This window comes from Callithrix jacchus, chromosome 6 (genome assembly GCF_049354715.1).
Source record: "Callithrix jacchus isolate 240 chromosome 6, calJac240_pri, whole genome shotgun sequence".
In the NCBI taxonomy this organism is placed as follows: Eukaryota; Metazoa; Chordata; class Mammalia; order Primates; family Cebidae; genus Callithrix; species Callithrix jacchus.
The window spans coordinates 21,728,206-21,739,988 of record NC_133507.1 but is presented as its reverse complement, the minus strand read 5'-3'; the positions used below and the strand labels follow the sequence as shown (position 1 = coordinate 21,739,988).

General features: G+C 45.5%; 1 long non-coding RNA gene across 1 annotated transcript; it reads left to right on the top strand.

The window, feature by feature from the left end:
• Window positions 1-2,159: 2,159 nt before the first annotated feature.
• On the top strand, window positions 2,160-11,543 carry LOC118154481 (uncharacterized). The gene is made up of 3 exons (XR_013518765.1): window positions 2,160-2,357; window positions 3,084-3,169; window positions 11,389-11,543. It is a non-coding gene; the product is annotated as an uncharacterized LOC118154481 (long non-coding RNA).
• Window positions 11,544-11,783: the final 240 nt, after the last annotated feature.

The window sequence follows — 11,783 nt, the reverse complement described above, 5'->3', positions numbered from 1 at the left end:
GTTCCTGGCACACAGGAAATGCTCAAAAATGGTATCCATGTTTACAGAAGCTCCATGCAGAAAACAGTAAGGCTGGGTGGTGCTTGGGTCCACGGGGCTGCAGACGGCCTTGCAGCTCCCTTTGCCAACATCTTCCCTCTTCCCCACAACCAAATTATGGACATCCTGTCTCCATATGAGGCATCTTTAGCAAAGAGGTGCTTACTGTGAGCCCTGCACTCTGGTTTCTTGAGCTCCTCTGAGTCCCATAGACTGCAACTGTTACTGGAAGCCACTAAGCCATTCCCTTAGTTGGAACAAATCAGTGTTACCGAGCACCGTTCTAGGCCGTTGGGGCCACTCAAGCTTTCCAGCCTGCATCCCTCCCTCTGGATGATAACACATGTGCCAGGGTACCCGCCCCAGGCTCAGTTAGGAACAGACTGAGCAGGATGCCTGACTGACATCCAAAGATTTCATCTGCTTGGTGCAGCTTCTGCTGAGAAAGACTCCTCCCTGGGGCAAGAAGAGGCTGCTGGCTCCAGAAATAGGAGCTGGTGGGCTTAATAAAGACCCAAAGTGTTATCATTACCAGACACATGGTAGGATGCTTGGGGGAAATGGTCATCTCCGACTTCATTAAATGTGTTCACCCTTTGCAATTTGAACAGAGCAGGAAATATTTTTGAAATAGAGTGCAACAGGTTCATGGAGGAGTCAGGAAGCTTGGGAGGAGAGAGAGCCCGGGGGCAGGACATGGGTCCCTTTTTCTTCCAAGGCGCTGGTGATAACTTTGTAGGATGATTGGTTTTTGGATCTCCTCCAGGTGGTTTCTGTTAACTGTGCAGGAACAATTGGTAAAGGAAGAGATGGTATCTCCACTAAGCAATTAGAGAGCAGCAGAAACAATGTTGCTCAGGATAGGGTTGAGCTGGGGAGGGCTGGGCTGATGGGGCTGAGAGCAGAGAGGCGAAGGAGAGTGCTGACCGGGAGGGAGGACAGAGGCCAGGGCTGAGCTGGTGAGATTTTACGTGGCACTGGGAGCTTCCTGAAGTGGGCATGCTGCAAAGAAATTCTTCTTGGGGGAGGAGAGTTGCGACAGAAAGTTCTTAAACAATTCAGAGGGGTTGAGGAGTGGGGGGCTCTGGGAGACCCCCTTCTGGCATGCAGTAAATATTTACTGAACCTATGAATTTGGTCTGCTTTTTGTCCTTAAAGACCCTTTGGTGAAGAACCCAGACTAGACTCAAGCTGGGGAGAGAGACGATGCAGGCAAGGCTGGCCAGGGAGTACAGCCTGGAGGGGGCGATGTATGATCTGGGTCCTGAGGGGTGCATAGGAGTTTAGCTAGATGGACCATGAAGCAAAGGCAGAGGTAAGTGGGAGCTGGGAGGTCAAGGCCTAGGCAGAGGAAACAATACATGCAAAGGCCCCAAGGTGAGCAATGATGGGGGAGAGTGTGAGAACCTCCTGATGCTCACAGGGCTGGAACATAAGCTCTCCCATGGTGTTTGTGAAGTTGAAGAGGGTAGCAGGGACCGAGTCATGCTGAGCCTCTTATGTCTTGTAAGCCTTGCCAGGGAGTTAGAATCTTATCCAGAGGACAATTGGAATCCACCAGAGGGAGGGTTTGAAGCAGGGAGTGACATGGTAGGAGATGACTTTTCAAGGGATGACTCTGTAGAGACTGGAGGGGTGAGGCAAAACTCAGGCAGGTGCCAGGACTGCCCTCCTTATCAGGCTGGCTCTCTTCCTCAGTGCACATGGAGGGCAGAGCTTAGATGACGGAAGCAGGAAGGAGTGGAATGTGCCCTTTTCTGCTGCCCAGTTTCAGAGGGTACCGCCTTTCAAACTGCATAGTACACATACCGCAGCACCTCTGAGTGAACAGAATGAAGATTTAAGAAGACCAAGAGGCGGTTTGATTGAAATCAAAGATGACTTGCAGGTTTCTGACTTGGTACCTTGGAGATTAGCGAATGTTGGTGCCATTCACTGAGTCAGAGAACACAAGAAGTGAGCAGGTTTGGGAGTCTGTAACTGGCAGGAGCTGGGGAAGCAGAGGGGAGGCAGGGCCTGGTGTCAGCACAAAGCCCTTGAGAGCAAGGACCCTCTGTTGTCTGTCTGCCTCACAATGCCTGGCACCAGCTGGACACATGGCAGCCTCTTCTGACTCCCCCAGGGGATGGCCCAGGCTCTTCAAGGTAGTTAGGGTTAGGGTTGGGAATGGGGTGATTTGGGGGCCAAAAGTTAGTGGTGAGAAGAGTGAATGCCACAGGCTGGCCATTGTGGCTCATGCCTGTAATCCCAGCACTTTGGGAGGCTGAAGCAGGAGGATCACTTGAGCGGGGAAGTTCAAGACCAGCCTGGGCAACACAGTAAGACCCATCTCCACCCCACCAAAAAAAAAATTAGCAGGGTATAGTCTAGCACACCTGTATTTTTGGCTGCTTCAAGAGGCTGAGGCAAGAGGATCTCTTTAGCCTAGGTGTTGGAGGCTGAAATGAGCAATGATTATACCGTTGCACTCCAGCCTGGGTGATGGAGTGAAACCCTGTCTCTTAAAAACAAAAAACAAAGAGCGAACACCACAAAAAGAGCCTCAAAGGAAACCCTATGTTGTCTCCACAGTGACCTAACTCATTACAGGGTAACCCACCTTTTAGAACAAACATACCAAAGGAAAGCTCCAACACCTGGGTTGTAGAACTGACTTCGACCAAACGCAGTCTACCTGACTCGGATTCTCATCAGGGGTCTTGGAAGACTCAGGATGAGCCTGAAGTTTGGCTGATCAGTCAGGGAGATGCTCAGCCCCACACTGCACCAGGGTCTACTGGCCACCACCCTATGGAGAACATTACAGGCATTCACAAAAGAGATACCACAGATTTTGTTGGTTGTAAACCTGAAAGATGAATTTTTCTGTTAAATTTTATGAGTATGGGTTTAAAGCATTCATAACACCAGGCTACCCCTTTCCAGTGCCCATGCACTTAAGGCGATGATTTCTGATGTTAAACTCAGCCGGAAAAAGACCTCCAGTGTCCCAGCGTGACTCAACATATGCAACTGACGATTACCATTTTTTCTTTCCCCCCTAGATGGCTGAGAGACTTTGCTGTTCCCTTTGTGCTTTTGAGCCCACACATGGGATCCTCTGTGTGCACCTTGCCTGAGATCCAACCAGGTAAGAGGTGCTGTGGTCCCCAACAGCATTTAAAGATCCCAAGAGTTATTAATAGAAAGAACACATACAATTAAGATGTGGATTTTGAAGGCTCAGTATCTCCAAGGGACCTCTGTCAGAGACAGAGAGGGGGTTGTATAAATGACAAAACCGGCCGGGTGCGGTGGCTCAAGCCTGTAATCCCAGCACTTTGGGAGGCTGAGGCGGGTGGATCGAGATCTCCTGGTCAACATGATGAAACCCCGTCTCTATTAAAAATACAAAAAAAATTAGCTGGGCATGGTGGCGCGTTCCTGTAATCCCAGCTACTCAGGAGGCTGAGGCAGGAGAATTGCCTGAACCCAGGAGACGGAGGTTGCAGTGAGCCGAGATCGCACCATTGCACTCCAGCCTGGGTAACAAGAGTGAAACTTTGTCTCAAAAAAAGCTACAAAACCGTAGGTTATTAGAGCTGGACAAAGCCTTTGAAACCACTTGTCCCTGCAAACCACAGACTGTTAAAACTGGACAAAACCTTTGGGATCATTTGCCTGGTCTGTTAGATTTATAGATTGGACACCAAGGCCCAATCATGTTTGAGGCTTTAGTCAAGGTTATCCAGAGGCCTCTAACACTTAAAAATAATTTTTTAATTTATAAAAGCAAAGTTTTTTTGTGTGAAGTAGGGCAATTACATGAAACACATGATTCCATTTGTGGCCTTATAATAACCCAGAAGTTTTCTTCTGCCCTAAATTAGGAAACCTCATTAATGAACAGGGCTTTTAAGAAGCCACAAAGCGTGGTCTGCTTTTCCTCTGTTTAGAAGGACAGCAGCAATTACAGCTGGTGGCTCAGGCAGTGGTTTTTCTGTGCGTTTTCCGTGTTTGTGAGAGATCGAAGTCATTAATGAGACGCTAATGATCCAGCTCCCAAACTGCACTGGAGTTCACTGTGCCTTTCCTGGATGGGGTGAAGAGGCCCCTGCTTTTTGCTTCCTTACCTGTGATGGTGAATTCAGGCCAACCCTGGAGCAAGGAAGGGGCAGATTTTCAAAGGCTGGGGAGACTAAACCTCAACCGTTTTGGCAACATGTTTTCTCCGAGGAATCTGTGCTCAACAAGGGGACCCAAATGCAGACAATGCATTTGCTATCCTTTGGAATCCTGGTTCTCCCTCCATTGCAAAGTTGGCCATTTTGTTCCTCTGTCAGAGAATGTGTGACCTGAAAAAGATCTGCTCAGTCACATTCTGTTCAGTTGGCCTCAGAGTTGGAACATTCTTCTCTTTGTCATTGCGGACACTGGTTTTGAAACAAAGGGCTGACCTTTCCCTTCATGCATGAGTAATATCATTTATTTTCATCTCTCCACAGAAGCTGTGCTATGTCTGTACAACATATATAAAGCCTCTGCCTTGTGTTCAGTGTGGCACCTCACCTCGGCAGGTGCTCAGTCGCCTGAGTTTGAGTTCCCCCAGAAGCAAATCCTGTAGGGATTTGAGGAAATGAGACAAGGGAGGGCAGGCAGCCAGTAAAGGGGTGTTACCTGGCCCACCCCCATCGTGGGCAGCTGGAGGTTGATGCTACAGAATTGTTCCACCCCAGTTGCAAAGGACAAATACTGTATGATTCTACTTACCTTGGGATCCAAAGGTGGTAAAATTCATAGAGACAGAAAGTCGAATAGTTATTGCCCAGGGCTGGTGGGGAGAGAATTGAGGAGTTATTGTTTCATAGTTAGAGAGTTCACTTTTACAAGATAAAAAGGGCTGGGCATGGTGGCTCATGTCTGTAATCCTAGAACTTTGGAAGGCTAAGGCTGGCCTATTACTTGAGGTCAGAGGTTTGAGACCAGCCTGGATAACATGGCGAAACCCTGTCTCCACTAAAAATACAAATATGAGCCGGTCGTGATGGTGCACACCTGTAATCCCAGCTATTCGGGAGGCGGAGGCAGGAGAAATCCCTTGAATTCAGGAGGTGGAGGTTGCAGTGAGCTGAGATTAAGCCACTGTACTCTAGCCTGGGCGACAGAGTGAGACTCCATCTCAGAACAAACAAAGCAAAAGATAAAAAGGGTTCTGGAGATGCATGGAGGTGATGGTATCAGAGCACTGCAAATGTATGCAATACTACTGAGGCGTACCCTTAAAAATAGTTAAGATGGTAAAGTTTATGTTGTGGGTACTTTTTTTTAACTACAATTCAAAAATAAAGTTGAAAAAAAAGAAGAAAGGCACACTGGTCCTGCCCCTCCAGGGCAGGAGGCTCAGAGGAGTGTGGTGTCTCACAGTTCACCTCGGGCCCCACTGAACATCCATGACACACGTGTTAAGAGATGCTCTTCTGGAATGTGAGAGCCACAGACCTGGCCGGAGTGGTGGCTGCCTCCCCCTGGTGTCTTGCCTCAGGGATGGGGCTCTGTGTCTCACCACTGCTCCCTCCTTATTTGTCCTGCCCTCTGCTTTTGGGGTTCTTCTTTTTTCAATAACAATAACATATATATTTTACATATAATGATAGATACGGCAATTATACATACAGACAGGTGTATACTATTAAATATAGTAGTAACAACTGTCTTAGGCTGGGCTCCCTCAGAAGCTGAGCTTGAGATCTGGTCTGAGTGCAAATAGATGACTTGGGAAGCAGTCTCGGGGAGCATGGACAGTGGGGAAGAGGACAGGAGGGACAGGTAAGGGAAGAAAGGCAGCAGGGCAGGTTGAAGAAAGAGTTGTCGCTGTGGGCACCTGGGATGTGGTACCACGGAGGACCTCAAGGAGATGGCATCAAACACACTATAGAATTCCTTCCCCCAGATGCAAAGAAGCTGGATTCTTTGTCACCAGCTGCCATCCTTCATTGGTGGAGGGTTCTCCCAGTATCTTCCTGCTTGCAAGGCCAGGGCAGGCTCCTTGTGCTCAGTAGAGTTGCTGGTGCGTGCATGAATGGGGAGTGCTGGGGACCTCGGTGCCCACAGCCACCATAACTGGTGTTTACACCTCTGCTGTGTGCTTGGCCCTTCACATGCGTTCTCTGGCTTGACTCTCACAATCTCCTTTCAGGGATTTTATAGAGGAGGAAAGAAGAGAGTAACCAGCTTGCCTAAGGCCATGCAGGTTGTGGGGTGGCCAGTCTGCTCCAGAGCCTAAACCATTTGCTGATGCTTGCTTTGAGGTGTCCTGTCTGGCCCTCATGGTCCTGGAGCTGGGGACGTCTCTCATGAGCTGCTCTCCTGGGGAGCTCCAGTTTCTCTTACCAAGTCACCAAAGGGCTGTGTGACTTTGGTCATGGGAACACAGAAGAGGGGTCACTATGAAGCCCACTTTTCTGAGGAGGTCCCTGGGGATCAGAGAGGTTGAGAGGCCTGCCCAAAGACCTACAGCAGGAGAGTGATGGAGTGAGGTCCTGGGTCGTTCGATTCTCCAAGCAGTATATTTTCACTGTGTTGGAGTTTGGTGAAATGGGCATCTATCACTGGTGAGTATAAACTGGTGACACCTCAATGGTGGACAGTGTGATTAATATTAGTCAAAATGACAAAAGCCCATGGCCATATACTCAGCAAGTCCACTTCTGAGAGTTCATCATGCAGATACACTTGCAGGAGTATGAAAGGGTTTATATATATAGTGGCTCTCTGCAGTTTTGTTTTGCTAGTAAAAGACTGGAAGTAACTTAAATGACCACTGATAGGTGACTGACTAAAAACAGTGTGGGCCACCCATGCGATGCAATGCCACACAATCGTAAAGAAGATGAGGAGCCTCGTGCAGATTAATTTGTTAGGAGAAAAAGAAAAGAAACCCAAGGGTGCAGTGTGCTGTAAGTTGTGTGAAGAAAGAAAATGTGTGTGTTTGATTGTTGCTGCCTGTCTCTGATAAGACACCCAAGAAACTGGCAATTCTGATGGTCTCTGGGAGGGGACTGGGATGCTGGGGCCAGGGGAGGGGAGGAAAGGAGACTTTTTCTGACTGCTTTCTGATATCTTTTGAATGTCAAATCATATATAGATATATTGAATCGATATATCTCAAAAAGAAATACAATTTAAAAATCTTAAGTTCTGTGAGTTCTTTTTGTTATACTGCATTTCATTCTGCAATCTCAATGTCCTCATCTGTGAAATGATGAAAACAGTATTTGTTTGAAAGAGCAGTGGAGGCCGGGCGCGGTGGCTCAAGCCTGTAATCCCAGCACTTTGGGAGGCCGAGGCAGGTGGATTAGGAGGTCAAGAGATCAAGACCATCCTGGTCAACATGGTGAAACCCCAACTCTACTAAAAATACAAAAAATTAGCTGGGCATGGTGGCGCGTGCCTGTAATTCCAGCTACTCAGGAGGCTGAGGCAGGAGAATTGCCTGAACCCAGGAGGCGGAGGTTGCAGTGAGCCGAGATCACGCCATTGCACTCCAGCCTGGGTAACAACAGCGAAACTCCGTCTCAAAAAAAAAAAAAAAAGAAAGATCAGTGGAATAATCTGTGGTGCCTATTCCTTTAGAGCGCTCTCCACTGCCCTTAAACACTTAATTTTAATAGCAAAGGATTGATCTGTCTCCACTGCTCGAGGGAAAGCACCATGAGGGCAAGAGCTGTGTTCCACTTGCTCATATTCTATCTCTGGGCCTGCGCCCGGTGGGTGCTGAATCGGAAATTGGCAGTAACTAGTAATACCACAGGGGGTGTGAACCTTGGCTTTTGGAAATTTGCAGGAATTTTTGTGTTCTATTCCCTTTGGTTCTTTTTCTTGTGCACTTAGGTAGAGAAAAAATTATTGCCTAAGCTGATCAAAGGAATCTGAGAGCCAAAGCCAAGATTCAAGGTAAAAATGGGATCCTTACTTTCTGAAGAACTGAGTACTTTTCCTGCTGGCTGTGCCACCCACACATGTATAAGTATTAGGCCTTGGAAACAGCAAATACAGAAATGGCAAAATCTTGCTAAAGGTAATAGAATTACCGTGGAATGTTCTAAATGAACAATGTTGCATTTTGAGAAGAGCACTTAAAAATGAGGGCCCCTGGATTAGTCTCATTCAGGGATACCTGTTGATGTACAGAAACTGCTACAAAGATTTTAATGTCTTTACTCTTTCTTTTAAAATAATCTTTTAAAAATTTATTTAAAAAGTTTTTTTGTAGAGATGGGGGGTCTTGCTTTGTTGCCCAGGCTGGCCTTGAACTCCTGGACTCAAGTGATTCTCCTGCCTCAGCCTCCCAAAGTGCTGAAATTACAGGTATGAGCCACCATGTCTGGCCCTTAAAAAGACTCTTCTTTATATAAAGGTAAATAAAAAGCTTAGGTGCCTAATTGTTCAGAAAAATGGAATCTGTTAACCTTTTGGCTTAGTTACTATCTGACCCCTTTCTTTTCAAATGTGAAAAGAAAGATCTCTAGGATAAAGGGTTTATAAAAGGTAAGCTGTCAGGGAAAGTAGGCTCGCTTCTTTTTCAGGGCTAAACATGCTGAAACAAAGCATAGAGAATATTTTCTTTGACTTATTTCTTAATGAGTTTCACTCTAAGCTCAGTAAATTTAGTCAAGAAATAATTAAGTTAAAAAGACAGCCTATTGAACTAAATCAATCTCCAAGATACTAATACACATTTCTGACATTTAGCTGGCTTTCCTGAAACCCTTTTATAAAAGAAATTTACATCTATAAAGGAAATTTCTATTTGTAAGGGTGTCTGTACACTAGAAACTCTTAACATTGTTTGAAATTTACATATCAAGCCTTACCTTTACTTAAGGTGATTTTCTGGCCTTCTTGCCTTGGCTAGATTTTTCTTCACACCTTTTTCCTTGATTTGAGCAAATGATGATTCAATATTTAGGCTTGAAGTTTCAGTTCTGTGCTTTTGAGATATAAATTTTCTGCCTTGTTTCACCTAACAGTCATCTTTTTAGTAGGTAAATTTTTGCCTAGCTAACAATTGCTTAGGGCAATAAAACACAAAATTGAAAGATTTCTAGTCTGAATGGGGAAAATATTTGAAAGCTAGTAAATGAGAATTTTTAATGAATGCCATAAGATCTGCTTCTGTCTGTGTTTCTATGTCTTTATGTGTTATGTGTGATACTTGGTACATAAAGGTAGTTTCAAAACGGTTGATAAAATAGAAACGGCTTTGAAATTGTCAGTTATATATAATGCAGACATTTTTGCCTGGGCTTACAGGTTAGATGGGTTTATGCTGTGTGTGTTACATGTTTTACAGCGAAGAAACTATTTCTGTAGTGTTTTTGATATTTGCTTAATTTAAATGTGACCTTATGTTTTTGGTTTTGAGCCTCGGGATTCTGGGGTCTGTATATGTGGCCATGCTGGGGCCTGAGGGCATGTTCCTAGCACCTAGACCACCAGCTGCAAGGCAAAGTCAAACCCAATAATGGCCTCTTCCTCCTGGGCCTAGCTCTGCCTCCCGACTATTCTGGGAGACATTCATTCCTTTAGGCATCATCTTCACAGTTGCTTTCTGTCCTGAACGCTGCATCTTCTGTGTAAATTCAGAACTCAGAGAAGCCCCGCCCTTCATGGCTGTCCTGGGTGCCACATGACTACTTGGGAAAAACATTAGGGAGGGAGGGTACTTGGGTCATAGTGTCAAATTCTTTTAAATAATATAAAATCTTATGTTAAAAAACAACATAAAGTCATGTTATGTTACATTAAGTAGTAATCATAAAATGTCTGAGTCATTGGTAAGTTAAAATATGGAACCATTAATTATTATTATTATTATTATTATTATTTTTGAGATGGAGTTTTGCTCTTGTTACCCAGGCTGGAGTGCAATGGCGCAATCCCGGCTCACTGCAACCTCCGCCTCCTGGGTTCAGGCAATTCTCCTGCCTCAGCCTCCCGAGTAGCTGGGACCACAGGCACGCGCCACCGTGCCCAGCTAATTTTTTGTATTTTTAGTAGAGACGGGGTTTTACCAGGTTGACCAGGATGGTCTAGATCTCCTGACCTCCTAATCCACCTGCCTCGGCCTCCCAAAGTGCTGGGATTACAGACTTGAGCCACCGCGCCCGGCCAGAACCATTAATTATTAAACATGAGTTTAAGTTTCTCTATACTTGGGCATCTTATTTTTTTTTTAATTTTTTTTTTTTTTTTTTTTTGGTTAATGAATGAGAGCTTCTTATGTTGCTCAGGTGCCAACCCATAGCTTCAACCCATAGCTTCGCCTCCTCAAGCGCCAGGACAACTGGCCAGAGCCACCGTGGCTCCCGGGCATCTTATTTTTATATAGTATTGAAAACTAAATATATTTAGATCTGTTAATAAAAACTTGAGGAAACAGCTTTCTAAAAAATTATAAACTGGCTTTCATCTACAAATACTGATTTAACACGATTCAAAATTACTTCCTAGGGCCTTCACTAGAAATTAAGGTCGCAAGAAATAAAATTTTGGTTAATAATAGCCAGACATGGCGGCTCACATCTATAATCCCAGCACTGTGGGAGGCCAAGGTGGGTGGATCTCTTGAGATTAGGTGCTCAAGACCAGCCTGGGCAACATGGCGAAACTCCATCTCTACTAAAAATAAAAAAATTAGCTGGGCATGGTGGCACACGCCTATAATCCCAGCTACTACTTTGGTGGCTGAGGCATGAGAACTGCTTGAACCTGGGAGGCAGAGTTTGCAGTGAGACTTCAGCCTGTATGTCAGAGTGAGGCTATGTCTTAAAAAAAAAAAAGATTGTAGTTAATATATGTAACTAAGACCACTGGAGGCTGGTTGTGGTGGCTCATGACTAATCCCAGCACTTTGAGGGACCAAGGCTGGTGGATCACCTGAGGTCAGGAATTCAAGACCAGCCTGGCCAACATGATGAAAATCAATCTCTACTAAAAATACAAAAATTATCTGGGTGTGGTGGTGTGTGCCGAGTAGTGTGCAGCTACTTGGGAGGCTGAGGCAGGAGAATTGCTTGAACCTGGGAGGCAGAGGTTGCAGTGAGCTGAGATCATGCCATTGCACTCCAACACGGGCAGTAGAGCAAGATACCCATCTCTTTTTTTTTTGAGACTGAGTCTTTCTCTTGTCGCCTCGGCTTCCTGAGTGTGTGGATAACCTGAGATCAGTAGTTTAATACAGGCCTGGCCAACATGGTAAAACCCCATCTCTACTAAAAATACAAAAAAAAAAAAAAAAAAAAAAAAGATGGAAGGTTAAGTCGTGGAATTTTTTTTTCCTTTATTTTTCACAACCCTTGGGATATGAAGACTTCAAAGAAAGAAAAGCTTCAGACATGCCAGTCCTTTCTCCAACCTGCCCCCAGGATCCAGCAGATACGGAGTTAAATCCTAAAATTTGAAGACATTGGGTTTCTGCTCTTCCCTTCAGGCTGCTGCCAACTCACTGCCCTGTCCCCGGTTTTTGAAACCTCATTAGATCTTTCTAATAGACCTGTCATTCATCTCATTAGATCCTTCTAATGTACCTGTGAGTTAGACAGAGCAGGCAACTTCAATTTAAGATGTAAAGTGAGTCACAGCGTGGCTAAGCGACGCATACCCCTCTGCTCATCAAGGCAGTAGAAGAGCAGGGATTTGGCCCCAGGTCTCCAGTGTTTCTCCTGCTTGACTCTCAACCTGTGATTAAGGACATTAACTAGCTT